This window comes from Serinus canaria, chromosome 1A, assembly GCF_022539315.1.
Source record: "Serinus canaria isolate serCan28SL12 chromosome 1A, serCan2020, whole genome shotgun sequence".
Taxonomy (NCBI): domain Eukaryota; kingdom Metazoa; phylum Chordata; class Aves; order Passeriformes; family Fringillidae; genus Serinus; species Serinus canaria.
In genome coordinates, this window is record NC_066314.1 from 31161491 (window position 1) to 31189435 (window position 27945).

Here is a 27945-nt window from a genome sequence, read left to right on the forward strand (position 1 = left end):
TTGACCAATGCATCACTCAATATCTTACATTTGAGTGCCTCGTTGTCTTATAAACCAATTTTCAGAACTGTTCTTTCTGCTTAATTGTTTTCCCAGTGATTCCTGACACTGTATTAGATTTTTGAGGCACAGCTGAATTTTGACCTCATGTTTTCAAAGAAGAATCTGCAATAAGTCTGTTAATGCTGATTTAGACAGCAGGTTGTACATAAAATTAGTAGTTCAGCATTTTCATAATTGGATCTCTTTAGCTTGCATGTTATCCACCCTTAGTGCTTTCCTACCAATCATTGTATTGATTTTTTTCCTAAAATCTCTTATGTAAGATTAATTTAATATTACTCTTGACATCCATTTTCTGTACAGAATGGTTCTAGTGAAGCAGCATCCTAATTTATAGTTATAATTTCACTATAAATTAAAATAATGTAAAATTATATTTTAGTCTCTTTTAAAAAAAATTTAGATGCAGCTCAAAATAAGTCTTGATTAAAAAAACCCCTTTTTTAACCTGTCAAAATTTGTACTCTTTTCAATTAGTCAAGATTTGCAATTTTCAATAGAAGCAAAGTATTTTGGCTCTGCTGTTAACCCAGTAAATACTTTTGTTCCTCAGAGAACCTATTGATCACTTTAAATTTTTATCGTGTCTCTAAAGTAGAATTTTTTAACAAACTTTATACTGTCTATGAGTGTTTTACCTTCTCAGCCCTCTATTAACTTGTTCTTTCATCTTTTTAAGTAATTCATATAAACATCTTCCTGTAGTTTTCCATTTCCAGATTAAATTTGCTGCTTTGAGTATATGTACTGTTGCATTCCCACTCAGGTGTTACAAATCTGATTCCCCAAAAGCTGCATGGAGCAATTCTAGATGCAGATCCTGTACACAACAGAAAAGTAAATCAAGGCTCATGCCCCCTCTTGCTCACAAACTGACCAGTTTTTTCCAATAAGTATTCAAGGGATTTAAAATGTAGAGTTTACATCATGCATTTTTTGTTACAGAGTCAGCAGAGGAATAAGTGAAGTTTCCTGGTACAATTAATTTTCTGCCTTAACCACACTCTAAATTCCCCCTAGCATCTTATGGTTGCTGTTACTGTCAGCCCAATGCAGCCTAATACTGTGCTCTCACTCCTTTGGTGGGGCATTTGAACCTACTGAGATTGTTAAATTTTGAAATCTCATCTTGCTTATTTTCCATATTCTATAGGATATAATTATTCTAGGTGCTTCAAATTCTTCATTGTAACATGCTTCATATTGTTTGTGGGCTCCATAAAAATATACAGCAATCTGGCCAAATGAACAAAATGTCAGCTTCTGCAGCAGAATATTTTTCCCTCTCTTTTCTTCAAAATGAACAATTCCAGTTCCTCTTCCCAGCCACTCTGAAAATCATCTCATCTTGGCCTTAGAGTTCTGAACCATATCTCCTCAGAAAAACATTGCCAACCTTGACTACCTCATTTCTGTGATCTTCAATAAATCAATTGCTGCAAACCATTAAAAGTAAAACAGAACAGGATTTATGGAGCAACAGCAGACTCGATAAAATAATATACCCAGATTTAAATTAATTAACAGGTAAAGGAAAAAAATCAAAAAGTAAAGTAATTAGAGAAGTTTTGCTCCCTCGTGCAACAAGAAAATCTTAATTACACCATCCGTAATCACAGGTATCTCTTGGGCAGGACGTCTATGCAGGTAATTCCTGCTTTGTTGATTTTCTGGGTACCTCCAGGCATTAGATGTTGACTGGACATTGGTTACCCAAGCCATTCTGTGCTGTAGAAGTGTAAGAGGCAACTAAATCAGAATTTTTTATTCCCAGTTCTGGACTTGCTGCTTGAAGTATCTTAGATCCATTTCATTCCCACCTAGCCATACAGCTCTGCCCAGGTAAGGTTCTACCTTTTCCTGAAACATTAGCACAAATCTCTTCACACTTGTAACTGGGACAATAGTGTTCTAGACTAAATGTTTCAGTCAATATGAAGAAAAATATTTATATTAGTGAAGGATTCAAAAAACTATTATCTAGTAAGGCCTAATGCAAACACGCAAAATACATTTTCTGTCCCACGGGAGCAGTGCAATGAAGAGTCTGATATTTGGTGTTCTCTTGAATAGTAGTTTCTTTCTTATGTTACTTCAAAGCTAAAGACCAATTAAAGGATATTGGTTTCCCATGCTTCAGAGTAGGTCCTACAGTTCAGGAAAAAAGTACCAGGCATTGCAATACCAAACTAATAAAAGAGATATTTCAGTAGTTATAATTTAGTGATATACTTCATTCCTTAGACAAACTATTAATTCCCCATGGAAACAACAATTCTTTTTATTTCATTTTTTTTTTACTATTAATAAACAATGCTGTAAGTTTTAGAGGCATAATATAATACAGGGTTTACAAAAAAGGTCAGATTCCAGCAGATGTCTTCCATATGCATGCAACATTCAAAATAATTAGTATACAAACACCATCCTTTCTCTAAGTAGCAAATTTAAATTCAGCTTTGATATTATGTAAATTTTTACTCAGTTCTCAGCATTTATGACTGTTTAAAAAACCACTTGTTAAAAACAAGACTGGATATATTTTATGAGTCCAGAAAAAAAAAAAAAAACAGAAATTAATGTAAGAAATTATGTTTTGTGCAGCCCTTCTTTTAATGGAGTTTCTAGCTGAACTTTAAAATGTTACCAAAAAAATATGTATTTCAAGCTTTTTCTTTCTATTTGACATTAAAAAAGATTATTACCTTTTCAAATTGATTTGCTATTAATCAGAAAAAGACCTTTCCACACAAAGGTTCTGATAAGACTCGTATTAGTCAAGCATGAACACATTTCATGCCCATTTCTTACTCTGCCAAGGATATAAAATGTGCAGAAAAGACCATTGCAAACAACCTTTGACACTCACTCCTTTTATGATTTTTTCCAGACAACAAATAATAATAAAATAGTTTGAACTAGTTATTGAAATGATGACATGTAAATATAAATAACTGTGAATTTTTAATAAAGAATGTCTGGGGGGATGGGGACAAACCAAGTTCTGTGCAGAATGCATCTCATTTATAAACTACTGACAAACTATGGCCACATTTGCTCTCTGCTTTGCTGTTATATGTCTGTCAATCCAAACAGGTGCATCACAAGCCCCTCTCCAATAAGGAATGCAGACTAAAAATCACCAGAAATATGTCGGTGTTAAAGGCTTTTCTTTTTTGAGAATCCTAATTTGGAATGAAAATTTGGAATGCTTTTGTTTGCCATAGACTTGATCACCTAAAGCTGAATTACTAACAGCTCTCAGAGCAGAGTTCACATTTGGGGTTACCTGCATTCATTCAAAAGACTTTTGCATGTAAAAAAGAAAAAAAGATATTTTCCATTTTGTGTGTGGTTTAAGTTCAATACAACCATACCAGATTTGAATAGAATATGCTGTATCCTAACCTGACCATGGTCAGAAATTCTCTTAGCAATTTTATGAACTACAATAAATGAGTTAATTTCTTTATTTCTGCAACTCATTTTATCTGGATATAAAATTTTCCATTTTGAAATATTGAGTACATTTTATGTTATACTAGGCCTAATATCACAATTTTATTTACTTTGTACTCATTTCTGTTGCTAGTAAGAAAATTTCATGGTTTAAGCCCAGTGAAATCTAAACACCACCCAGCCACTCACTCCCCTTCCAATTGAACGGGGAGAGAATCAGTAGGGGAAGACTGAGAAATCTCATGGGTTGGGATAAAGACAATTTACCAGGTAAAACAACAGCTACATGTGCAAGGAAAGAAAACCAGGGAATTCTTTCACCACTTTTCATGTCTTCTTGCTGGTGAAGTGGAATGAGGAAGAGGAAAGACCTTGACTCCATGGAAGCACTGCTCCACAGCAAGAAACATCTCTGTGTTAACACTTTTTTCAGCACAAACACAAAACAGCCCCATAATAACAACTGTGGAGAAATTAACTTTGTCCCTCCTCAAATAAGAATAGAAATTAATTTCTCTGGTGGATAAATTATTCTTTGCAATCATTAGGCCTAGAAGTAATTTTGGTTTTATTTGTTAATAGCATAATAAATGTTTGTGAATCCATGGAAGATTTATGTGTATGTAATGGCGTGATCTGCCCAGTATTTTATAAAGTGTTTGAGGAGTTATTGGGATAAAATTAAGTACATAAGATTTATTTGTTTAGATGCTTAAGAATTTGAAGTGGTTTAATGTTTCTCCCAGATTCATGAGCTCACTTGACTAGAGAGTGAAAAGTTAAATATCCTGAAAAATTCCAATAGTCTCTCTAATTAGTAAATGCTCCTTACAGGGATGGGAGATGACTGCTGTGCTTTAAGTATTGCTATTAATTATAATGTTAGCTGAATATTTGTAATCACTTCAAAATTAACCTTTGTATCCTCAAGAGATTCTTCTTTCTAAGAGTCACTCAGAACCCGAGAGAGAAACTAATTAGTCAATGACTGATAAGTGCAGAAGGAACACAAATTAATTCTTTGTTTACTGCCTTATGGTTGGTACTGCACAACTTGTACTGTAATTGAAAATGGTTTTGTATTGTGAAAAGAAAAGTGTATAATCCTTGAATAATAATAATATTTTAGTGATGCTGATGTTTCATTAGTGTGGTCTATTCCTTGGCAAGTTCAGAGGAGGCCTTCTGGTAGGTTTTTGACAAGAAATTTTCTGCATCTCTTGACAGAGTCCAGTTTTGAAACACACACATCATAAAGCATGGAGAAACACATTTAATATGGAATAGCTGAGTTTCAGCACAACTTCAGTCAACTCCGTTTGCCAAAACCTTGTGTCCTTAACGTTCACTAGCTGCATCTTGAAGAACAAGGCATTGACTAATGATGTCATCCTCTTAAAAAAAGACACCCAAGGCCATTCCATTAATCTAACAATATTAGCATGTAACAGATTCAATTAAAATCTATGAGATGGTTATCATGTGGTATAAAATAAATTTATAGAATAGATTTATATTATTTGGATTTAAAGCTCTAGGAAAATCCCACAAGTTTTCTACTAACTGATATGACTCACAGTCAGGCATTAACCTTTCAATGAGTGTTGCATGGATGGAAATCTAAGTGCAGGACCCACTTTGCAGATCTTAAGAGACCTCAGCTGAAAGATTGTTTCACACTTTCATTCCCTTACCATGCATGCTATCATTCTCATGTGATGCTCTTTTATCATAGCTATTTCGAAGTTTCATAATCTATGATAATTTATTCCAAATTGTCATCTTGGTATGATTCCTGGGTTTTTCTGCACAGGAACTTAATGATCCTTATGGGTCCCTTCCAACTCAGGATATTCTATAATTCTAAGAAGTAACGTTATACCAGGTCTGTTAGATCAACGTACAAAAAGGTCAGTGTATCCTAGTAACTCTCCCAAATATTTTTTATACTGCCTTCATTCTTCCTTCCTACACTAGCTAGCACAAATATTTGCAATCTGATTCTAATTTTCTGATAGAAAAATTACATAAGCAATTAGGTTTATGGTAGGAGGTGTAAGACTGTACATCTGCTGCAGAGACAGATAATGTTTTCACTGTGATCTTTTCTAAACAGATATTAACATATTGAGAAGTCTTTACTGCAATGAAGTTGGTGGCAGAGATTTCTGCTAACTGTTCATTGGAAACTCCAGTATTTTTTGTTGGGTGGTTAATGATAGTTACACTGCCTTTTGCTCTCCACTGAGGAGCTCACAAGCCTGAAGCTCTCCCTCAAGAAATGTGTACACAGGCCACAATTGGCATCCTCGGGACCAGCAGCTGATAGTTTATCACAAGGCAAAGCATAACTCAGCTGCTAACGAACAGAATTTAACTTAACTAATAGAATTTCACCTACCAGAAAGGACTTTCTGCAGCTCTGAAGAAGTTAACCAATTAATGAGCATATTGCTGTTTTTTCCAAGTGCTGAACCTGCTCAGCTCCTTTCAGCCTCTCAGCTCAGTCTTTGGCTGCTGAACATTTTATGGCTCAAATTCCACCATCTATGCTTTTCTTTTGCATGTCTGCTTTCACATATCATGCTTTTTTAAAATTCCAGTTTCTGTCCTGGACACCAGAATTTTTCCACAGACCAGCTACAAGCAGAAACACCGTGGGGGCCAGCTACTCCCTTGGCTCAGGGAAACCTGGAGCTGGGAGGAATGCTGATGCCCTTGATAGTTGTTTCCATCCCATGGGCACTGAGCATGGTAGAGAGAACCAGGGGCTTCTAACATCCATCAGTATCCCAGGCAGGGTGAGGGGTGAACCAGGACGGGGTCCAGCCAGAAGAGCACAAAGCAGAACAGGCTGGAGAGAGCATCCCTCTGAGGGTTCCTCCCAGACAGGAGACCCCAGACCACCAGCCATCAGGCAGGGTTGGTGGTCAGGGGGGCCAGCCTGGCCTGTGGGTGCCTTTGCCTTTCCACATTGTTGATGCACAAAACTCTCTATTACTCCTGTCTTGATTCCAGGGTTTTTTTGTAGTTGTCCAGGACTGAGTTTCTCAAAAATAAATGCAGAAACCTTTCTTTTCCATGGAAATAAAAAAAAAAACAAATTAAAAAAAAAAGACAAAAAAAAACAGAACTATTTTTTAAATCTTCCTGACCTTATAAAATATTTCCAATGAAATTGTACTTCTCAATACTTTTGAGAAAGAATTCATCAGATCCAACATTAACAAAACTTCCAGAACATAAAAATATAACTTCAAATCATTCATCTCAGAATATGTCCACTTCCTACTTCTATAGCCCTGCTTTCCTTGGTCTGTAGCTCCTGACCCTTTTCTATTTATTGACCCTTTACTAGCATGAAGAAATCCAGTCTATAGGTTAATTGTAAAAACTAGAACTTTAAGTCAACCTCCTGGATCCAAATATGGGAACATAATAGCAATAACATTTTCAGTAGTTTTAAGTACCCAGAAGACTTATATACACCTTGCATCCAGTTCTAAAACATTTTTTTTCTTTAACCATATTTCTGTTACTAGCATCTATGACTACTTTACTATGAGGACCTTAGCCTTGCCATATCATTTCTCAGGTAGATTTTGCATATGGAGGCTCCTGGGACCATGAGCCCAGTTTTCCAGAGATGTATTCTATTTTGAAATAAACATTTGATGCAGAAGGTTTTGCTGAACATCCATTCACTGAGTTTCAACTGACTGCATACCTAAAGACATTTTTCCAGTCACATAAAATAGATTCATAACAAATTTAATTAGCAAAACCTACAATCATTACATCCAAAAGAAAACAAGTGGGAGAGATCAAAATTTTTTAAGTAGTAATCATATCAGGCTACCTGACACTCAGGGTTAGTAATGCTCACCTTCCCAAGAGTACATCCAAAATAATTCCACTGGAGTTATTTTAGTCTGCAGGAGCAAACTGAAGAGCGTTTGACCACAAGGCCAGAGTTCAGAAACATTGTTGGAACTGTCTTATGCTTTGAGAAATCAAAGTTTAAAAATCTCTGGTAGCTACAAAACATTGACATCATCTACTCAGCATGGGCATAGGTAACATGCTGATTCATTTCCAAATTTAGTGGACTTTACTGTTATTCCCTTGTAAGAATCTTCCTAAAATAATTTCTTTCTACCAGTTTTTAATGTGCCTTTATCCAGCTGGAGAAACTCGTGATATTTTCTTTTATTCAAAGCTGCTTTCAGACTATTTTGATTATTCTTTCTTCCCCCACATATCTGATTTTTCTAATTTTGATTGTTGTACCAGGAATAAAACTAATTACTTGGTGGAATCAACAGATATTCAACTTAAAGTAATTAATTGTTTTATTTTAAGGATGTTTTCTGATACCTTCTGAACCATAATTGGGCCACTGGAGAGGTTACTTAAAACTTTCTTTACTAATTAAGCAAATTCCATTTGCTTTTCTCTAATTTAGTAATTCTCAGTTAGATTCATTCTATTAATTGTACTAATATGTCTACAGTGTTCCAAGTACTCAAAACCTGATGTTGTTATTAGAAAACTATTCCTTTACACTCAAAACTAAAAAGACAAAAAATATAAAGCCTTTGGCTTAGTTTGAATTTTATGATGGTGATATTGAACTTCATTTTTCCTCTGTGTTTTTGCAGTTTTTTAGTGTTAGAACCAAGGAATAGTTAGAATTACAGAATCCCTTATGCTGGAAATGGCCTCTATGACCATCAAGTCCACCTGTAATATAGTGTCTCTCTTTCACTTGACAAAGTGTCCCTGCTCCCACACATGATTACATGGTCTCCTAGTTCTTAGTACATTTCCTGTGGACCAGGGAAATTTTGGTTCTAGGGGGATATATTTAAGCTCCTTTCCCAGAAGGTGTCTACTTCCCAAATAATTGTCAAGCTTACAGTGAACATCAAAATTACTTTAATAAGAATGAGGGCATAGTTGCCTCACCCAAGGGAGAGAGGCAGATAAATTATTCTGACCACACATTTGAAACATGTTTTAGGGAATTGTAGAAAATAGCTTCTCTGTTCTGGCCCTGGGATGAGAGATAAGCATGCACAGAGATTTTCACTTAATGGTGAAGCTCCATCTTAAAAGCTTTTGAAACATGATAATTGCACCAGCCTTGAATGCATTATCAGTGCAAAGCATAAATACATTATTGTTCCTGTACTACTTTTTCTACCAGAAATACCATGTAATAATAATACTTAAAACTGCATTTATTTTTTATATCATGTTAGTGGTTCAACACCACATTTAACAATCTATAATATCCAGATCTTCTTGCCTGCTGTTTTCCAAACCTGTCCATATTACAGTTAATCTTCTACAAAGACTAGATTCAAGAAAAGACAGATATCTGAAAACACCCTGCAGAGAGCCACAGCTCCTGGTTAAGTGGTTAGATTCCTTAGTTAACACCAGGGAGTTGATAAAATTATTAAAATGAGATCCAAAGTCCAAGACACGAGGAAGAACTGCTGAGCAAAGGGGTGCTTTTTAAAATCTGATGGTCCTCATGCAGGGGGTGCTGGGAGGTGTTGTCATCCAGCTGTAAACCATTGACCTGGAATCTCCTCCCAGGAATGATTATAGTGTTTATCTAAAGAGCTACATGACATTCATTCAGCTGAAGCACAACTTGGTGAGAAGTGTGTGATGGGGCTCATTATTCTGAGAGCCAAGAAGGGGCCTGGGTGCATTGTCCTCCTCTTGCTGAGAAAACTCTGATATCCCCTGCTCCCCTCCCAGGGGAATGCCCTTGCTAGCAAGACTATAATGAGGCTTATCCAGTATCCAGCAGTTCTGCAGAGCTGTGCAGCAAGGGGTTCACTGCTCTCCCAGTCAGAGGGGAAAAGCAGGAACATAAGGAAAGAAAAAACAAGACATGATACAAAGTGGCATTCACCAGGAAATTAATAATTCACCCTGCTGCCTGTATGGCTTCTATGTTTTATATTTAAATAAATAAATAAGCCAGTTTACTGTCTATGTAAATTGCTTTTATCAGTGAGTCATAACACATATGAGGTAGAAGTGTTTCAGGAAAGGAATTATTGCATGTTTAATTAATGGTGCTCCTTTCACAAAGTGGGCACAGAGATGCTCAGCACAAGCAAAAAGAAGGCACCCTAGGGAATGGTAAGATCCTGCTACAAAATAATGAGGTAGTTAAAGCACTTCTGCAGCTAGAATTGCACCCACTGTGAGGTTAGAGTTATATGTTTGGACATTACCTTTTACTTGACTTCCCTAATACTGGCTTAAACTCATATCAGGCCCTTGGTAATTTTTTTTTTCTTTTTGCTAGCATAACTCTTTTTATTTCTAGTTAAAAATTGATTTTGATTAACAATGAATCAAATTTTTCTAAATCAGAAAACTTAATAACACTTTAAATATTATTGCACTTGTCAAAATATTGATCAAAATTGATCCACAGGCTAATCCCTAAAATCCTGGGAAGTTCTCTTAAACCTGAGATTTCACCTTTTGTCACAGCATGTTCTGCATTTGCTTCTCTACTATGTATTTTACTGAGTTCCTATTCTGATTTGACTAACATTTTCCAGTGAAGACACCGATCAAACATTTTGTGGCAAACAGATTTACTGCCTCCCTTTATTTAAGGAATTATTTATTTTAATCAAAGAAGGATAATCTATTATTCAGACATGAGCTGTCTTTGATGAGTTCTGCTTAGTTGTACTACGCTTTCTTTTCATGTCCGTGTCATCAGACTGCTTTCCAGAGAAAGAGTTCTTAAAAATGCACACTCTCTTTTGAAAATGAGCTGCTGAGTCACTGCAGCTTCCTTTTCCAGCAGGTGCAGTGATATTAGAGATTCACTGTTAACAAAAGTTATTCGTAAGCTCATGGATTTGTTAAAAATTCTGACTGACTGACCTACAATTTGATTCACTGGGTGAGCCAGAGCATCAGTTCTTGTGTCAAGCTCTCAGAGCTTTTCTTTTCACGGGTTACTCATTTTTGTCTGCCCTTCATTCTCATTAGCTCTGTTTTCACTCCCATGCTTAGACAGTAGCTGTACTGAAAACAGAAGTTTTATCCTATGGCTCTAACTTCCCTCCATCTTTAACCTCTGGCCTGTCATCTTTGTGCTCATCTTTACCCTCACTTTTTACATGTTCAATAGCGTTAGCACATTCGTATGACTAAGAGAAAATTACAGACTAATTTTTCTTCTTTATAGAAATAGAAGTCAACATTTCCTGACATTTTTTAATTGCTATATTATCTCCAAACTCCTAGACAACAAAAAGAAAGACTGTCATTCAGTTTCATTTCCATCCATATAGATTTCTTCCCCACATTTTTTAAGACAATGCTTTTGAAGAAAAACTTTTCTTTATGGCAGATATCTTTCAAACATTATGCTTTTTAATTGTACATGGAAGAATGTAATTTCTTTATGTGTCTAAGGCAGTGGGTACTAAGCATTTCCCTTAAACTGCTAAACTTTAAATTTCAAGGATTTATTTCATTTTTAGAAATATTTCTTGAGTCTCAAAACTTTTGAGGTTTTTCAAGAAGTCCTGACCTACCACAAGTCTATCAAAATTGGGTTCGTGCTCCCCTAACAGGTTTAGAAGACAAGAAGAATATCTCGACAAATGCAAAGTCTTCTATTCACTAGATACACTTCTTTAGGTTTCAATACTTGATGACATAAAACTTCCACTAGCCAGCAATTTTTTTACGTAGGTGTTTAGGATTATTCAGTGTGATTATTTTTTCCCCTTTAGGAGAGCTTTTATTTTGGTACTAGCTAGTAACTAAAGCATTACAAATTCAGTCTTTCCTAGGTCAAGACCTCTGGAGCTGTGCAAAAGTTGTCTTGCTCTGCATAATGTCAGTCAAGGGCAATATGCTGGTGAACACATTGTCACATGGTGCTTTTGTTTTCCATTCTGCAGTTTCAGCATGGTATCATTTGACCCTGCATTGAGCCACAAGTCTACAAACTGAAGATTCCTCTGGACTAATCATAACAAATGGCCCAGGTCCATCTCTACTAGAACTAAGGTAAAGTTCCATTAAGTACAAATTATAGCTCAAAGTCATTATTATGCATAATCACATTTCAGTGCAGTCTCTAAGAAATCATTTTATTTCATTTCTGAATTCCTAAGTACTACTACTTCAAACAGACACAAACAATATACCAGCAAAAAAAAAGGAAATCTAATTTTCAGACTTATCTTTTTTTTGTGTTCAGCAGTATTTCAAGTTTTCAAGGTTCTGAGAAAAGAATAACAATTTCTTTCTGTTCTGCAACATTTTCCACTTAAATATGTGCCTCTTGATAACAGCATCTTGACTACCCAAAAAAGCACCACACATACCACCATATATTGCAAAGGTCCTTCTTGCTCATGCAACATTGCCCTCTTAGACACCTGTTGTGTTACATAAGTGCACACACAGCTGTGGTCAAAGTCTTGCTGTTGAGAGTCATACTGGCTGAAAGGCAGCACAGCACCACCCAGAGCAGGGCACAACTGGGCAGAGGATGAGAGTATCAGAACTCCTGAGGCTCTGTGGTTTGGGATTCTTCGCACAGAGGATCTGATATGGGAGGAGACTCTTTACACAACAGGAAAAACATGCACAAATAAAGGGTGAAACCCCAAACCCACATTCTGGGGTTTGGCCTCTGCTCATTATACCTCTTTCAAATCAAGTTATTAAGGCAAACTCAAACTGTGTCAGTGCTACCCCTGCTGCATGCTTCTACTGCAATCAGTGCATCTCCTTGGGAAGCTGCTGTCTGCCCTGTAGCTTCCTCATCTACAGCAAAAACTTTATTCACCCTGGGTTTGGTGTGCTGGAGATTTTTCAGGGGTTGTCAAATGGAATGGACCAGGGTCTCTGCTCTGAACATAGGGGAAAAAAATTGCTAGGGTGGTTCTTTCCGTGTTTAATCCACCCACTGATTTTTTTCTAAGGACCTACTATTCACTCTGGAAGTACTGAATGTCTGCCTATTTAATTTCCTACTATCCCCTTCTCAAACAGCCATTTTTAATGTCCCTGACTTCAAGCAGAATAATACAAGTTAGGTGAATTAAACCAAATCTGCATAAAATATAGCACAGTTCTTGTTTTTATCTCAAACAATTAAGTGATTTAATTGATAAAAAAGTCTTGAAAACTTTATTTCAGCTTTATTGGTATGCCACATATGGCAATCACATAATCAACTGCAACTTTAGGCATAAAAAGAAATAGGAGCTGTAGTAGTAATTGTGCTCCAAACATGATTTTGAAGCCACCATAAAAAGTGAATTAGCATGTATATCAAGAAGCTTTTAGAAGACATTCTTCATGATTGCAGGATCCTATTTTAGCTGATTTGTTAGTATTGGTTACTTGAAAGATCTTTGCAGTTCTTTTAAGACATGCACATGCAAAGGTATATGAAACCTCAGTAAAACCTCTGACACTAAAAATCGGTGTGGAAGACAGAAAGAGAGGAGTGGTTAATTGCCAGAACCTCAACACCCACCTTCAGAACAAGATTTTTTCAATAGGTGTGATTCTGACAGGACTTGGAGCACCATGCATTTTTCTATGGTAGTAAATCAAACTCTGTATTGCTAACTATGATGAAGCATTGTGCACCTCAGTGTCTCTTGTAGAACTTACAACAGGGCAGAAAATCTAATTGCCTCAAAAGCTCAGACAGCTTTTACTTAATGACTTTTTGAAATAGTAATTATTGACTCAATTAACAACACTGGCTTCAGAGATGCTTTGACCAGCTGTGTAGACATGCAGTAAAGGGGTTTTAAGACACCATAATGGGACTGAAGGAATCATTTTGGTCAATTGTGCAAATGTTTAGCCTACAGAATATTGACTTGAGATATGTCACCTCCCTGGAGGCTTAAGGCCCACATGGTATTGAATTTGTCACACATTTCAGTGCAGAAAACAACAAAAAGTCACTGAAGATTATTAACTTTTAAAGAAAAGCATACTTGTAAAACATATAATATGCAGAGGAAACTGGAAACAACAAATTTTGACTACACATAAAAACTTCTAAGCATTAAGCATTGATTGCACACTAGAAAAATGGCATTAAATATATTATTTAAATGACAGCTAAAAATCACAAAGGTTATTGGCTATGAAACATTTTTCTCAGTTTAGAAAAAGAAGAAAAAATCAGTTCTATTTTCTTTTATATCCTGCAATTAGTTCAGTGCAAATGCTCTTCCTCCTCCTGATCCTTCTTTTTTTTCCCCCCCTTTAATTTAGTCCTCCTACAGAATGACCTTAGAATCAGAGCTGTACATGAATAGGTCCTTTAGTGCCACAAACTTTTCAGTCTAAACAAACTGGCAAGCAGAGCACAGCAGATATCTCACATGAGAACCAAAGTGTTTTACATTTAAAAATCTTTACAAAATGGCACTGTTCTTTAAGGAGGGAAATTTTTAAGGGTACTTTGTGTTTTTTCCACTTAGTGTGATCCCCTAACCATATTTTATAAAAAATGCACATTCCTCTGAGTTCATAAATTAAATTTAGCACATTAAATAAAACCCTGCATTATCCAAAGCAGGAAAAGAGAACCTTGTCTTGGTAAAGTGCCAGTTTCAGGGGACCACATGAAAGGTAAAGTGCCAGTTTCAGGGGACCACATGAAAGGCTCTGTCTCCTTGTATAGCTAAGCATGCCCAACATTGAATTCAGGTAGTTGGACTTTATAAACTGAATTTCCCGATTTCTTGAAGTGATCCAAGACTCCACTGCCCAGCAGGATTGCAAATCCCAGTTACTATAATATAGATGTTGGGAATACACTTACTGCATGAACATCACTGCAGATATTCAGAACGCCAAGTCTTTTGAGGGAAACAGACGAAATAACACAAGACCATTATGATGTACAAAAGCCTGGATTAAGTTCCTGATTATTTCTTCATGGAGGCATGATCCTCTGTACAGCCAGGCTCCTGTCACACCTAGATAAGGGAGAGTGACTTCCTCACTCAAAGGTAGTGGATTATGTATAGTTCACTTTTGAGCCTTCTCCTTTTGGAAAACCTCAGCAGTCTCAGTATTCAAGTGTTCACTGATCATTTGCTATGACAGCTGCCCATTGCAAGAAAGAACAAATCAACTTGAAAATCCAAGGCATAATGAAATTCATTAAGGGATTCAGCTCTCCTCTAGGTGTCTTTGTATATAACCCTGAACAGAGCAAGCTTAATATTAGATCTTATAACTAGTGCTCTGATGAAGAATCTGCAATTAAAATTAAATAATGGGTGAGTATTACAGTCTTTTTAATATTAGATTTCAATGCACTTTTTAAATTGGGAGTTATTACTACCAGCATATAATGCAAACATGAAGTGAAATCATGAGAGAAGTTTCCATCATTCCCAGGTTGCACATTACACAGATCTTGCTTACCTAAGAAGCATTTAGACTTTCCATCACATAGAGCTACAGGTGAGAGACAGGTAAACAGGCTGAGAAAAAAAAAATAGGTGAAATATTAAGGATGAAGGCAAAGCATGAGATCGAACTTGATGTAAAAGGAAATTGGAAGCCAACAAAGAAATTTTCAAAAACAGGAAGAGATATGTTGAGTTAAACAGGAGAAGAGGTAATCCTGGCAGCACAATACTTGGTAAAGTAGGATAGGAAAGCAATCTGGGCTTCACAGTACATTGGAATGAAGATAGCTGTGAGACAAAATGGCCATTCTAAAATGACTTGGGATAGTTTAGCTGTGGACATAGGTACAAATCTGGGTTTTCCAGGCTGCAAAGAGACAGATGAGAGCAACCAATGTCAACCTGTATTTTTAATGAAAAATGTGTGCATGCTTGAGATGGTTGTTGAGAAATTTGGATCACATACATTACCTGAGCTTCAGCACAAACTTTAGTTAAGACATTACATGAGAAATGTAGGATCAGAAGTTTAGTTTGAATATACTAGGACATTTTAGTAGTAATGCTTCTAAAATATGAAAGATAAAGAAAAGCTCTATATTTCACCATATTCAGAAGGATTTTGTTGATAATATACACTACTTTAAGATGTTTCTTATAAAGATCTAACCAAGCTGTCATTATAAATGATGCAGCTTACCATTTAGAAATATTATCCCTGAAAACAAAAACAGCCAAAATTTAGAACTCAGAACTCTTGAATCAGAATTCCAGAACATGAACAGAATAGGTAAGATTGTTTTTCTACCTAAATGTAACTACTCATATGAGCAATTAACACAGCCAATAAGGAATTCCTCATGTTCATTTTGAATGTTATATTATATTTTTTGATATTAATCAGTCAAACAAAACAAGTGTAATATATATAATGACTCTTACATAGATCTGTAACAAAAAAGCCACATGCAGAAAATTTTTTCTTCTCTTTCACCAGGACCTCTACTGGCTTTACAATTACTGGACCAGGATATAAGAACATTGCAAGACAAAAGCAGTAACATACAATGTTACTGAAGAATTCATTACAAAAACTTGGGCAATAACTTAGTGATGGAGCTCCATGTGGCAGATACATGCAGGGTATCTAGGCTTCAAAGAGAATGATGGATGTAAGTCAAGGTGCAGACATAGACAAAATGTTCCCTGAAGCTAGAAGAAGAAACACCCTGAAGGGTGCAATGTGTCAATACAGTCCTCTGAAATGGTGCCTGGCAGCCTGGTTAAAAACCTTTCATGGGATGCAGGTACCACTGGGTGTTCCATGGCTTGTGGCTCACTGTTTGCTGTGGAAGCTTTTATGCAGGTATACAGCCCAAAGGCTGCAGTGCAGGAAGCACTCATTTGCTGCTCACAAAACTGTGGTAATAATTATTTCAAGACAATGGTCTAGTACTGATGGCAAAATCTGGACAGGCTATTGAAACATGGAGGACTGCATTTTTGGTGCTTTTCAGTAGATATGAGATCACATCCAAAAAATTAATGAAATTTAGAGCAAAATATTAATTTTATTTTCACACATGACCGTTTTTTAAAAATTTTACACACAATTCAGAGAAAGATTGCTTTGTTTCACACAGAGTTTTATGTATGAATAATTATAATAGCTAGTTGTCTTTCAAAACTACCTCATGCAATTACACTACATTTTTTTAAGTTTTTCATATCTACCTATTTATATTCAGTAAATAAATCATATAAAGCAAAGTGTTCATAGTATCAGAAATTATATAGTGACCAGTGGCTGGTAAATTTGGTCAAATATCAATCTCAGATAATTTTTTTAAATTAATTACAGAAAGTGTTACTACCACATATATTTATTGTCATTAGCATAATTGACTTCAACAGGTAAGCTAAAATAATCTATTTGGTTTAGTTCTTAATTGTATGATGGTTTTTTGTAAACTAACTAAACTTTATATATAGAGACTTTTATTAACCTAGTTGATTGTCATTTTATCTCATGAGAAAACTTCCATCTCTCCTGAGATCTCTCATTGACACTCATACAGACTTGCAGTAAAATACTAAACAAAGGGGATCCTGTTGATTTTTGAGACACCAGCCTATACAGGAAAAAAATTGAGGAATGGTGACTTTGACAAGGAAGGAGCTGTGAAGGTAGTGCAGCTTCCAACCATAGGACAGCTTTCATATCAAATTAAAGAGGTGATATTTCTGGGTTCAATAGAAAAAAAAAAAGAAAATACAGAGTTTTCTAAAAGAGATTTCATTTGTAACTTTTACATTATTTATTTAAAGAAAAATAAACTTCTTTTTCTTTCCATAACAGAATAAAATCACCATAAACCTGAAGAGATGGCTTCTTCATTGGCTTTAATTTATATTTTTTGTAGATTGCATTATATAAAAAATGACAGATTATTTAGTAAGCACTCAAGGTCTAAATAACACTGCTTTTAAACTGTTTTTTAAAGTGTTCTGTCTGTATTTCATCAGGGACAGTAAATGCGAAGAGCTCCAAGGGCATTATCTGTGCTTCTGCTGTGGTCTCCACCAGAGTTGGAAGGAAGTCCAGTAGCTACTACTCATGTAACTCCTCTCCCTATGGTGCCTGATCCACAGACAAGGCAAAGGAGGAAACTAGTTGGTAGTCTTTCCTTGTGCTATTCCATAATGAGATTGAGCTGTAACAGACCAAAGAGCTCCAAAAGTGCTAGTGGATGCTGAAGGGTAGGAATTGTACAGGTATTTCTGACATTTTCCAAGTCCTCTCTGCATATGAAGCCTCAGGCAACCAAAAGCAGCAGAAACACTCCCAAAACTGCATCTTTCATGCAAAAAAATTTCAGGGCTCCTTGTTTCATGCTTACCTCTCCATTAGAGAAACCATGATATGAACACAAAATATACAGGAGCAGGAGGTTCAATGGCCAGCAGCCTTGCACCTACTGGATGCATTAGGTGAAAGCACACACCACTTCATGGGAACAGTTCTGCTTACCAAAAATTACTTCTTGAAGACCATGCCAACCAGTTTGACGGCATATCATCAAAGTCATTTTTTTATTGTAAGGAGAAACATCTGGAAGGCCCAGAATTATTAGGCACTGAACATTATTCTTATGTACTGCTAATGTACATTTTGTCAGTGTCACAGGCTGAGTGGAGGCTTCAGGCAAGGTTTATTGGAGGAGTCCTCCTGTTGAACCACAAGATTCAGAAAGGACCCCCTTGCTTTCTAAACTCCTTCTTAGGGAGGAGTGTAGGTGCAACTGCATTAAACCCTAGTCCAAGAGTTGGTAACAGTTGTAAAGGATTGCATAGATGCAATTGAATCTTTGCACAACTTTGTCCTGCAGGACTAAGGATTTCAGACCAGTATAGAAAAATTATTTATTTGAATTTAAACTAAAGTACCTTAATCAGAAGCCTTTCTGCTCAATATAAGCAGCTGTAACTACTAGTACACTGCACTATTTTTTAAGCAGTACTGAAGTAAGAATACTAAAGCTAGCAAAATAGTTATTAAGCAGAGATTGATGTTGCTCACTCACAGCAATGACTTTGGGCAGAACTCTTTTGCTCAGTTTGAGGAGTAACCTTGAGGGGTGTCCCACCCAAGAGTGGAATCTCCACACATTTGTAGAACAGGTGAGTTAGAAGTTCCTGCTGTTAAAGAGTGAGACTGTGCTATTATAGGACATGGTGACTGACCATCACTCACATGTTTCTAGTCTGGCCATCCCAGCTCGGCAGCTCTAGACAAGCTGTCAGCTCTATCATTTGTTGGTTCCTTTATGAGGAACTTTGTCTTACATATCATCACCCATGCAAGTTTCTGTTCTTCACACCCTCAGAATTTTTAACTTTGGGATTGATGAATCAGGCTGGTCTCAGCATTCCTTAACACCAAAAGAAACATTACCCCCCCCCACCCTTTTTTATGCACCACTGATAACTTTTGCAAATTGGGTAAAGTTTTACTTCCCACTTTGTCAGAACATCCTACTACACTCATCCACAGTGAAGACTGACTTGAACTTTCAGATCATAGCCACATCAGGTATGCATTCAGAAATCTATTCAGTATTTTGAAATCTCCAGCCTAAACATATTAATTTACAATTATAAACAGCCATTATCCATAGCTACTGGAAAGGCAAAGGTTGTTCTAAAAAACAAAAAAATAATTATTATTCACAGTAAATTAAGGGCAAAGTTCTGATTAAAGTCGAAATACCCTTTATTTCTTCTTTTTTTCAAATGATTGCATTAATCTGTTCAGTTTATGCCAGGAATTGGTGCATATAAAGGAGCAGCTTCTCACCTTGTGCAGAAGTGGAACAGAAGACAAAATATAAATAGATATGATAAATACCATGGACAATATAGAGACATTAATAATGTAAGAAGGAAAAATAGGTGTATAGAAAAAAGAGGTTAAAATATAGGAAGATAGAATTTAAACTACAAACAAAGAAACATGAAAATGATTAACAGAGAATATTAAATTAAAAATACAAATCTGACAATGGAAGGAATAAGGCTACAAAGGAATAATATAGAAAAGCTTAGACAAAAAAAATCATACAAAAATCTTGCAGGAAGAGTTGTGTGTAAACACAATATTGTTGTAGAACAAACATAATTTAGATCTGGGTTGATTTTTTTGCTTCTTTATTCACATGCTCATAACTATTTATTCTATTTTTAACCTGCACTAAAAATTAAAAAGTAAAACAAATAACTGTTGTTCTATATGTCATCTTCATTTTGTACTTTATCAAAAATGTCCTAGTACCAATATCTGAGAAGAGTTGTCAAGGACATCCTCAAGAAAGATGCTTCTGCTCATAAAATAATTCATAAATTGTTCCCCTGATCATAAAAGTAACCTGCTGTCATTCTGCCTTATTATTTTTCACTAATAGTGATTTTTTTAATCAGAGAACATTATTGTTTTGACTCCCAAATCAATATACTAGAGAAAATTGCATATCTGCCATACAGAAGACAGAACAGACAGAGAAGTGTAACTTTGTGAGTGAGTATAAGTAGAAATAACGATGAAAACAGGAATTTTGGGGAAATGATGGAAAAAAAGAATAAGTCATCCAAAGGTTGTAACTCTGAAAAGAGCCTTAGATATCTACTTAAATTTTGAGTTTATAACAAGAAAGCTTTACTTGTGATTAATTGCTTCTCTTTGCCTTCAATAAAGCCCTTCATCAGTGGCATGTATCAAGTAGTTTCTTCTGATAGTTAACTGTTAGTACAGAATTCAATAATTTTATGTACCTTGAGGCAGTAGAGGCAATGAGGAGAAGGTACATTTCATATCACACATTTAAAAGTTTCTCAGCTAAGATAGGATAGCAGTAAATCCTTGTGCTGCATGAATGTTTCTGAGACAAGGGCATTCTAATAGTGAAATTGGGGAAGCACAATTCTCACAGGACAACCAACATGGCATCCAAATGATGAAAATAATGATCAGCCAACATAGCTTAGGAACTGCTATAAAAATATCCCAGAATAAATAAAGGTCCCAGTTCCTGTTTCCCTAGAAATGCAACAAGTATATATTACACAAATAAAGAATTTAGAGTAATGGAATTTCGACATTTACCTTATAGATATGTTGTATTTTGTATTATATACATTACATTTAAGTGTGACCTCAAAATCAGATAAGTACCCTAATGAAGCCTTTTTAAAGATTTTCATTTTCTTAAGATTTTATTTTTAAAGATTTAAATGTTTTCTACACAGATATTCATGAGCTGCCCAGGCAAGCAATAGCAGCTCCAATTTCTAAGTCAGAATAGCAAATGCTTTGCAATCAGATACAAATCTGATAACAGGATTTTCAGCTTAGGCCCATTATATTCTGAACAGTGAATGTACAAAAAGTGGTAGGTGATGGAGGGAGTGAAGGATTTTTCCTCAACAGCCTCTATATCAGTGCTGTGATAAATGAATGAAGTTGTGAATTATTATACAACCATTATATCCTATTTTGAATTATTGACAAAGGAAGCCACAGTCAAATTTATGCATGTTTTATTTCTCTTTTTTCAATATTAAGCTGAAAATAAGTAAGTGCATGGATAGAAAACAGAGAAGTACATTGCAATGGACAGTACAGCTTGAGAGGGTAAGGAGAGTAATAGCAATTCAGGGAAATAATCTTGAAGGCATATAAAATGGCAATAAAATACCTATTGTCTAATATATATGGAATTTCATAAATATATTAGAAAATATATTGGCAAGTATCATAAGTAAATTTTACATGTCCTGAAGAACAAGAGGGAAATGTAAGGAAAAATTTAAAGAGATGGCTACTAAGGACAGCCAGATGTCGAGAGACCACATCAGGGCTGTCTTCTGTCAAAAAAATATATTTCCACCTTTTAAATTTTTCTGTGAGGGAACCAATTTGTTGTTGGAACTAAGCAGCATCTACCTAACAAGATATTCATTGTGAAAATGATAATAGTTTGTGTTATCACTTCTATTTCCCATGCTAATTAATGTATTCTTTTGTTGGTGTTCAGTTTTGAGGGTTTTACTCCGTTTTGCTTTTGTTTGCTTTTTTCTTACATAAATATCTGCATCAATTTCAATAGTCTAAATTATTTATGTAAATCTATGTTGTTTTGAACTGAAAGGTGAAAATTAACCTAAACAAGGATGAGGTAAACCTCAAAACTTTCTGTAGGTGTCTGCCTATGAAGTGGAATTGCTGGTTCAGATTACCTGATTGTCATTTATAGTGATGAAATTATAAGAGAAAAATCATCATCTCGAATCCTCCCTGCACCATAAACAGTTCCCTGCAGTCTGTGTATTCAGGACATGTATCTGCAACATTCACTCCTGCAATAGTCCCTAAAATGGCTATCACAACATTTTACTTCTGACACTCTGCAAAGGTACTTTGGAGTGATGGTGTTTGGCAGTTTACCAAGGAGTTCCATATACCAAAGGAATGGAAATACAATTTGTATCCCAGGCAGGTCATGTCTGAATTGTATTATTGCCTAAATCAGCATAATGGATACTAAAGGACTGAGGTATTTCAGGATGTTTTATTTGAGACTTTTTTTTGTGTGGTCCTGTGCATTGAACTGCCCTTAGTGGCTTGGGTGCTGAAAAATGAGCTTCAACCTGATTAACCAGAAAAGCATTCAGAATTCTAATCACTGACAGTCTGCAATCTCAGTAAGAGGATTCCCTCAGAACTCCAGAATTCTGTGGCACTAAGGTTGTCTTTCACAAATAGGAGCTCAGCAACTTGGACATCCTGAGCTTGGAGCTAGCAGCACACATGGCCATGCTGATGCAGCAGGAGGGCACAGCACATGGCAGGCCTTAGCTTTGTGTGCTGAGGCTTGGACTTTGAGTGCACCCTTCTAAAGACTCAGGATCCCACACAGAGCTAGGATTTACCAATCCTGGACTAGGGGCTCAAAACTGTGTTCTTCAAGGTATATACATTCCCAGATTCATGCGTACCTATGGTTGTCCCTTGCTTTGGGGCATTTGCTATGAATTTCAGCCAGCCTAGTAAGTCTTTGGGGATTTGGTGGCTGATTAGACATTATACAAGATGCACCATCTCTTTTTTTTCCCGTGTTTTTTTTTTTTTTGTTTTGTTTTGGGTTTTTGTTTTTTTTTTTTTTGTTTTGGTTTTTGTTTTTTTATTAAAAGGAAAACCCAGGTGATTCTCTTTTTCTAATACACTTTTAACGTCTCAAATTTTTTCATGGCTGAAAAGTATAATTTTCCTTAAGAATCAGAATAAAAAATTTTTCAAAGTCTAATTTTCCTGCAACACAGAAGTTAAATTTCACCCTCTCCACAGCATTTAATTTGAAATTACAAGCCAAAGGCACAGGTGTCTGTCTCATCCTTCACAGTAGCATTACTAGATGCATTTATCTATACCACACACACACCTACCAAAGACTAATGAATACTCAAGGAATTATCTGGGATCTTTAACACATTTTCCACAGACAGTGCAAGGACAGAGCAAGCCTAGCTTGAAAGGAACATGAAAAAACTGGGAAGTTTCACTTCTTTTTCTACCAAAATTAAAAGCTACAGAGCACAAGTAAAAGGAAGCAACTCACAGGGAAATTAAGTTCATAGAAGAAATCATATAAAAAGCTATTATTTTAAGCCCAACAAAGTATGCAAGAGAATGCATTAAGTAGGAATGATGTTTTTCAAACTTATTTCCTGCTGACAGAAAAAAAGTTTGTCAGCAGATCAAGGTTTACTAGATGAATTTGTTTATTAAAATAATATTTCATACAACTCTGTTCCGCCCGGTGGATTGATTACCAACATCACATTTTGAATATCTCATATCTCCACAGAGAAGGCTTAATTGGATATATCAGTCATTTGCTATATTCTTCTTTCCTGTCTAGATTATTTTTGCTTCTTAGCAGACAAGTTATAGCAAATGTGAATAAATTCAGAGACGAGTTGAAATCAAAGTCGGTGTGGAGAATGAATGAGAACAGAAGGTAATATATCTATACTGAGAAAGAGAGAGACACATACATTGATAATAATAACATTCATGCTCACGGTCCCAGATCCCTAATATTTGCTTCCTGTTGGCACAGTATATATATACATATATATATAAAACTTTATTTTATATATATATATAAACCTTATATTTATATATATATATAAACTTATTTTATATATATATTTTATTTTTTTAATATATATATATATATATTACCTTGAAACTGTCCTAAAGCACAATCAGCTGCACGGAGTCAGCCCCTCCCCCTAGTACTCAGTATCCACAAGCCACTAGTTTGACTCAAAGCAAGTCATTCTCTCAAATGCACTTATTTAGGCAGTATGGCTGGCCAGAAATTTAACAGTGTGTACTGCTGGTCAGACTGCATAGAGGACCACAAGGACTGGACTAGGAGACTAGGAATGCAATGAGAGACAAAACAGCAATCTCTTATTTCCAACTATGTAGTGACTGAAGTAAACGGTGTGTTGAAAAGGATTATCCACCAAATGCTATAAACTTCCGGTTGAGAGGAAATCTGCATTCCAGGCTTAATTGTGTATTTAACTTATACTAAAGCAAAAGCAGGTGGGCCCCACAGTCTTACATGTTTTCTTAATGACAGACATCTCATCATTGTACTGGAAGAGTGGTAATCCTTCTGCTCCCCTGGCAGGTGTCTGCCTTTTAAGGAAGCTCCTCTCATGGTGTAAGATATAACACTCATCTCTAGCCTTCTTTGTAAGTACTTTTTTAATCACCAGGGTTAGTGAGTGTTACAGCACTTTGGTGGAATGGAAATCGCCAGTTAATTAAGGTTCTGGAGACTCGAGGCATCTACATCCTCCTAAACATTCTTTTGCCTGGCAGTATGTAAAATGTCAGCATCCCAATTAATATTTACCTTGTAGCTGGAATTTTAAGGTACAGTTACAAGAATGATGTAAGAGAACTATGCCAAACAATCAAGTTGCACAGACCTTAAAAATATGCCTAATGGAACTTGTTACTCTCAGTCTGCTACATCTGAACTTTGACATTCAAGTGTTACGAGCAAGATTCCTAAGGGACTTCCATCACAGTTTGAAAGAACTTGGGCAACATTTTGTATGAAGCAGAAATGAATCACCAGTAATGACAACCATAATGAAATAAACCATAATTATATCAGACACTACTAAGGAGGTCAGCAGTAATTATGAAGGGCCATGATGAACCCAAAGAGCAGATTGAATCAAATCTTAATAGGTGAGTGTCATCATCAAGGCTGTCACACAGGTCAGCTCTCGGCTTTGCTGGTGGCAGTGAAAGACAGTTTCACCCACAGTCACTAGATTTTATTAAGATTGGAACAGCACTTATTCTCTTTGAACACCCTCATGGAAAGTGAGTAACTTCTATTTTAGGTCTTCCAGACATAAAATCCTTGTTGATTCATTGATGTTTTCCTGATTTACAAAGCACCACAGAGGTTTGATCCCCTCACAATCAATACTTCATTCACACCTCAGACAACAAAATCTCTTCTCTTCCAGGGAGATAGAAGGGCTGCCATGAAACGCCTTAAAATACCAGAGCCTGCCCCTTTCTGAGATATTTACATGGACTGAGAAAAGCACATATGACCACAGAGAAGTATCTAACCCTGTGATTAAGATCTTGTTCTAAATGAAAACAGCTTCTGAATAGTTTTTACAGCGTGATCTGCTACAGGATAAACATTAAGGTGCAAATAAACTTTACATTAGGGTGTTTATTTTCTAATCAGGTAAGAGAAATGGAAAATACTTATGGTACCTTTTAGCATCTGACAGTTGAACAGACCCAACCTCCAGAAAATGAAAACGAGGACACATTGATCAAGTTCTTTGCTTGAAAACCTGATTTTTCAAGCCCTAAGGTCTAAGTAGAGCCTTAGCAGATTCATTCCAGCATGGTTGCTATTGACAGTGAAGTGGATTAAGTTTTTCTGGCAACAGTCAAGGATATTTTGCTTTCCCCACTAATCAGCTACTCCTACTTTCACTGCGAAGCTCTCCCAAATCTGCAGGGTGATTTGGCACTCAGCTCACTTCTGCTAGGGGAGTTAAGAACACAGGTCCAATCCCCCACTTAAAAGCTGCTGGAGGGCTTACAGAGGCTCTGAAGTGATCCAAAGCCCAGGACTGAATTTCATTAAAAGCTGTTGACAACCAACAAGTTCAAATTTGTAGCAGATTGGGAAGAAAATGCTATTCATTCTGAAAAAAGGCACTAAACCTTCATCCAAGTAAAATCAAACACACACATACACACAATATACATATATTTTATTGGAGTTTTTTTTTTTAGATATATTGATTTAGGATATTATGCTAAATTTATATAAGTAAATCATAGTGCAAAAAACACATGGGTTTGTTAGCCTAAATAAAATTATGATTATAGCCTGTTCATTTCAAATCTGAAAATATTTTTAGACTTTTTGGAAATCTTAGCTAAAGACTAAGGATTTGAACTGCTTAGACGCATAGTAGAGAACAAGTCCCTGCAGCTGGAGTTTGGGATTTATTGTTAGGGGAATGTTGGAAAATTATGTGCACTAAACTGTTTATCAAGGGATAAATAGAAGTTCAAAGATGCTAATCTGTCTGCTTTAGCTCATAAATAGAATTGCCTGTGCATGCAAAGCAGAAAGACAGAACCCAGAATCACAGGTTAACCAGTATGTCAACAATTCAGTCTCTTGGTTGCTCCACATATACAAGATGCAAGATATGCCACTACAAAAATAAACACAATATTAGGTAGAATATAGACACAGACATAGGCTTAAAAAACTTCTTTAGCAGAAAACCCCTACAGACCAAACCAGAGTCCCCTTTCCAAAGATGTACAGAGGGTTGCTATGAATGCTATTTGAAGACATCTCAGACAAATGGAAAGAAATTAAAATCCTCACAAAACTGAATTAGGATCAGTGTGTAATGTTTATCACACTTAGTACACAGAGCCAATGAAAAAGAATTTTGCATAAAAATGCCTAATTTTAAAAAAGGAATCATAATCACACTTGTTAGCATTCTGAACTGTATTGTGTGCAATCACATACCCTGATGCAGAGTAATTAAAAACTTACAGGCTGGCTACATGAAGACACCATGTTGTTAAGGTCATCCTCCAAGTATCAATGATCTGCATTAGATAAGGGAGACAGAAGCCTGAGGCTCAGCAGTAATGTAACCAATGAGAGCCAGAACAATCTCCCTAGCAGAAGTATTATGGCAAGACCAATCTCCCTAGCAGAAGTGTTATGGCCAGACCAATATCCCTATCAGAAGTGTTATGGCCAGACCAATCTCCCTAGCAGAAGTGTTATGGCCAGACCAACATCCCTATCAGAAGTGTTATGGCCAGACCAATATCCCTGGCAGAAGTATTATGGCCAGACCAATCTCCCTAGCAGAAGTGTTATGGCCAGACCAATCTCCCTAGCAGAAGTGTTACGGCAGGACCTTCTCGGGGTCTGTCCAACCCTGGCTGCCGTAGGTACCACAAAGCACAACCAGCCCAGGTCCCTCAGGCAGGCTCCCAGCCACAGGCAATCTTAGCCAGCAGCTCAGTTCTTAACTGAGATCAGCTCTTTGGTGATTTCAGCTCCTAGCTTGCCAAGTGGCTCAGCAGACATGGGGAGAGAGAGGAGAAGAGTTGTCTGTGTTTCCACAGAGGTGTCTTTATTGGCAGCTTCTGCAGAGTAACAGTGACAGCTCTTCTGCTGGACAGTGCAGAAGTGGGGTTTATACAGGGTATAGGGATTTTGGGAAACAGTCCAATAGTATGGGTGGAGGCAAAAGTGACCTATCATTTTACAGAGAGATAACAGGGGTCCAAAGGCAGAAGAGGGGCTTCTTAGGTCCAGTCATCATGACTAGGCATTTCTAATCTTAGGCAACTGACCACCAGGGAGGCCTTGCAGGCCTTGGCTGCTACACAGAAGTGTATGGTTTTGGAATCACACTTTCAGTTTTTTCTCCCTCAACAGATGAATATTGTGTCTACAGCTGAGTACCTGGAATTTCGTACTCAAGCATCTCAAACATTCAGTATGGTTTCGTTGGCTTCACTAGTTCTTTCTCTACACCACTCCTCTTCTTCCTTCTCTTCTTCCTTCCCTGTCACTTCTTTGTCATCTTGAGGTTAAAAAGAACAAAAAAAGAAATTCAGTTTTCAGTTTGGCTTATTACATCTTCTTCAACCTTTAAGCAAGCTCATTGAGGCTCACATCATTATGACCTCAATTTCTGCCACAGTGCTTGATACACACACCCACATTACCTTTCCAACATCTTGTTTAAAATTGCATCCTGCTAAAGAGTACTTTTTAAACTAGAGATATTC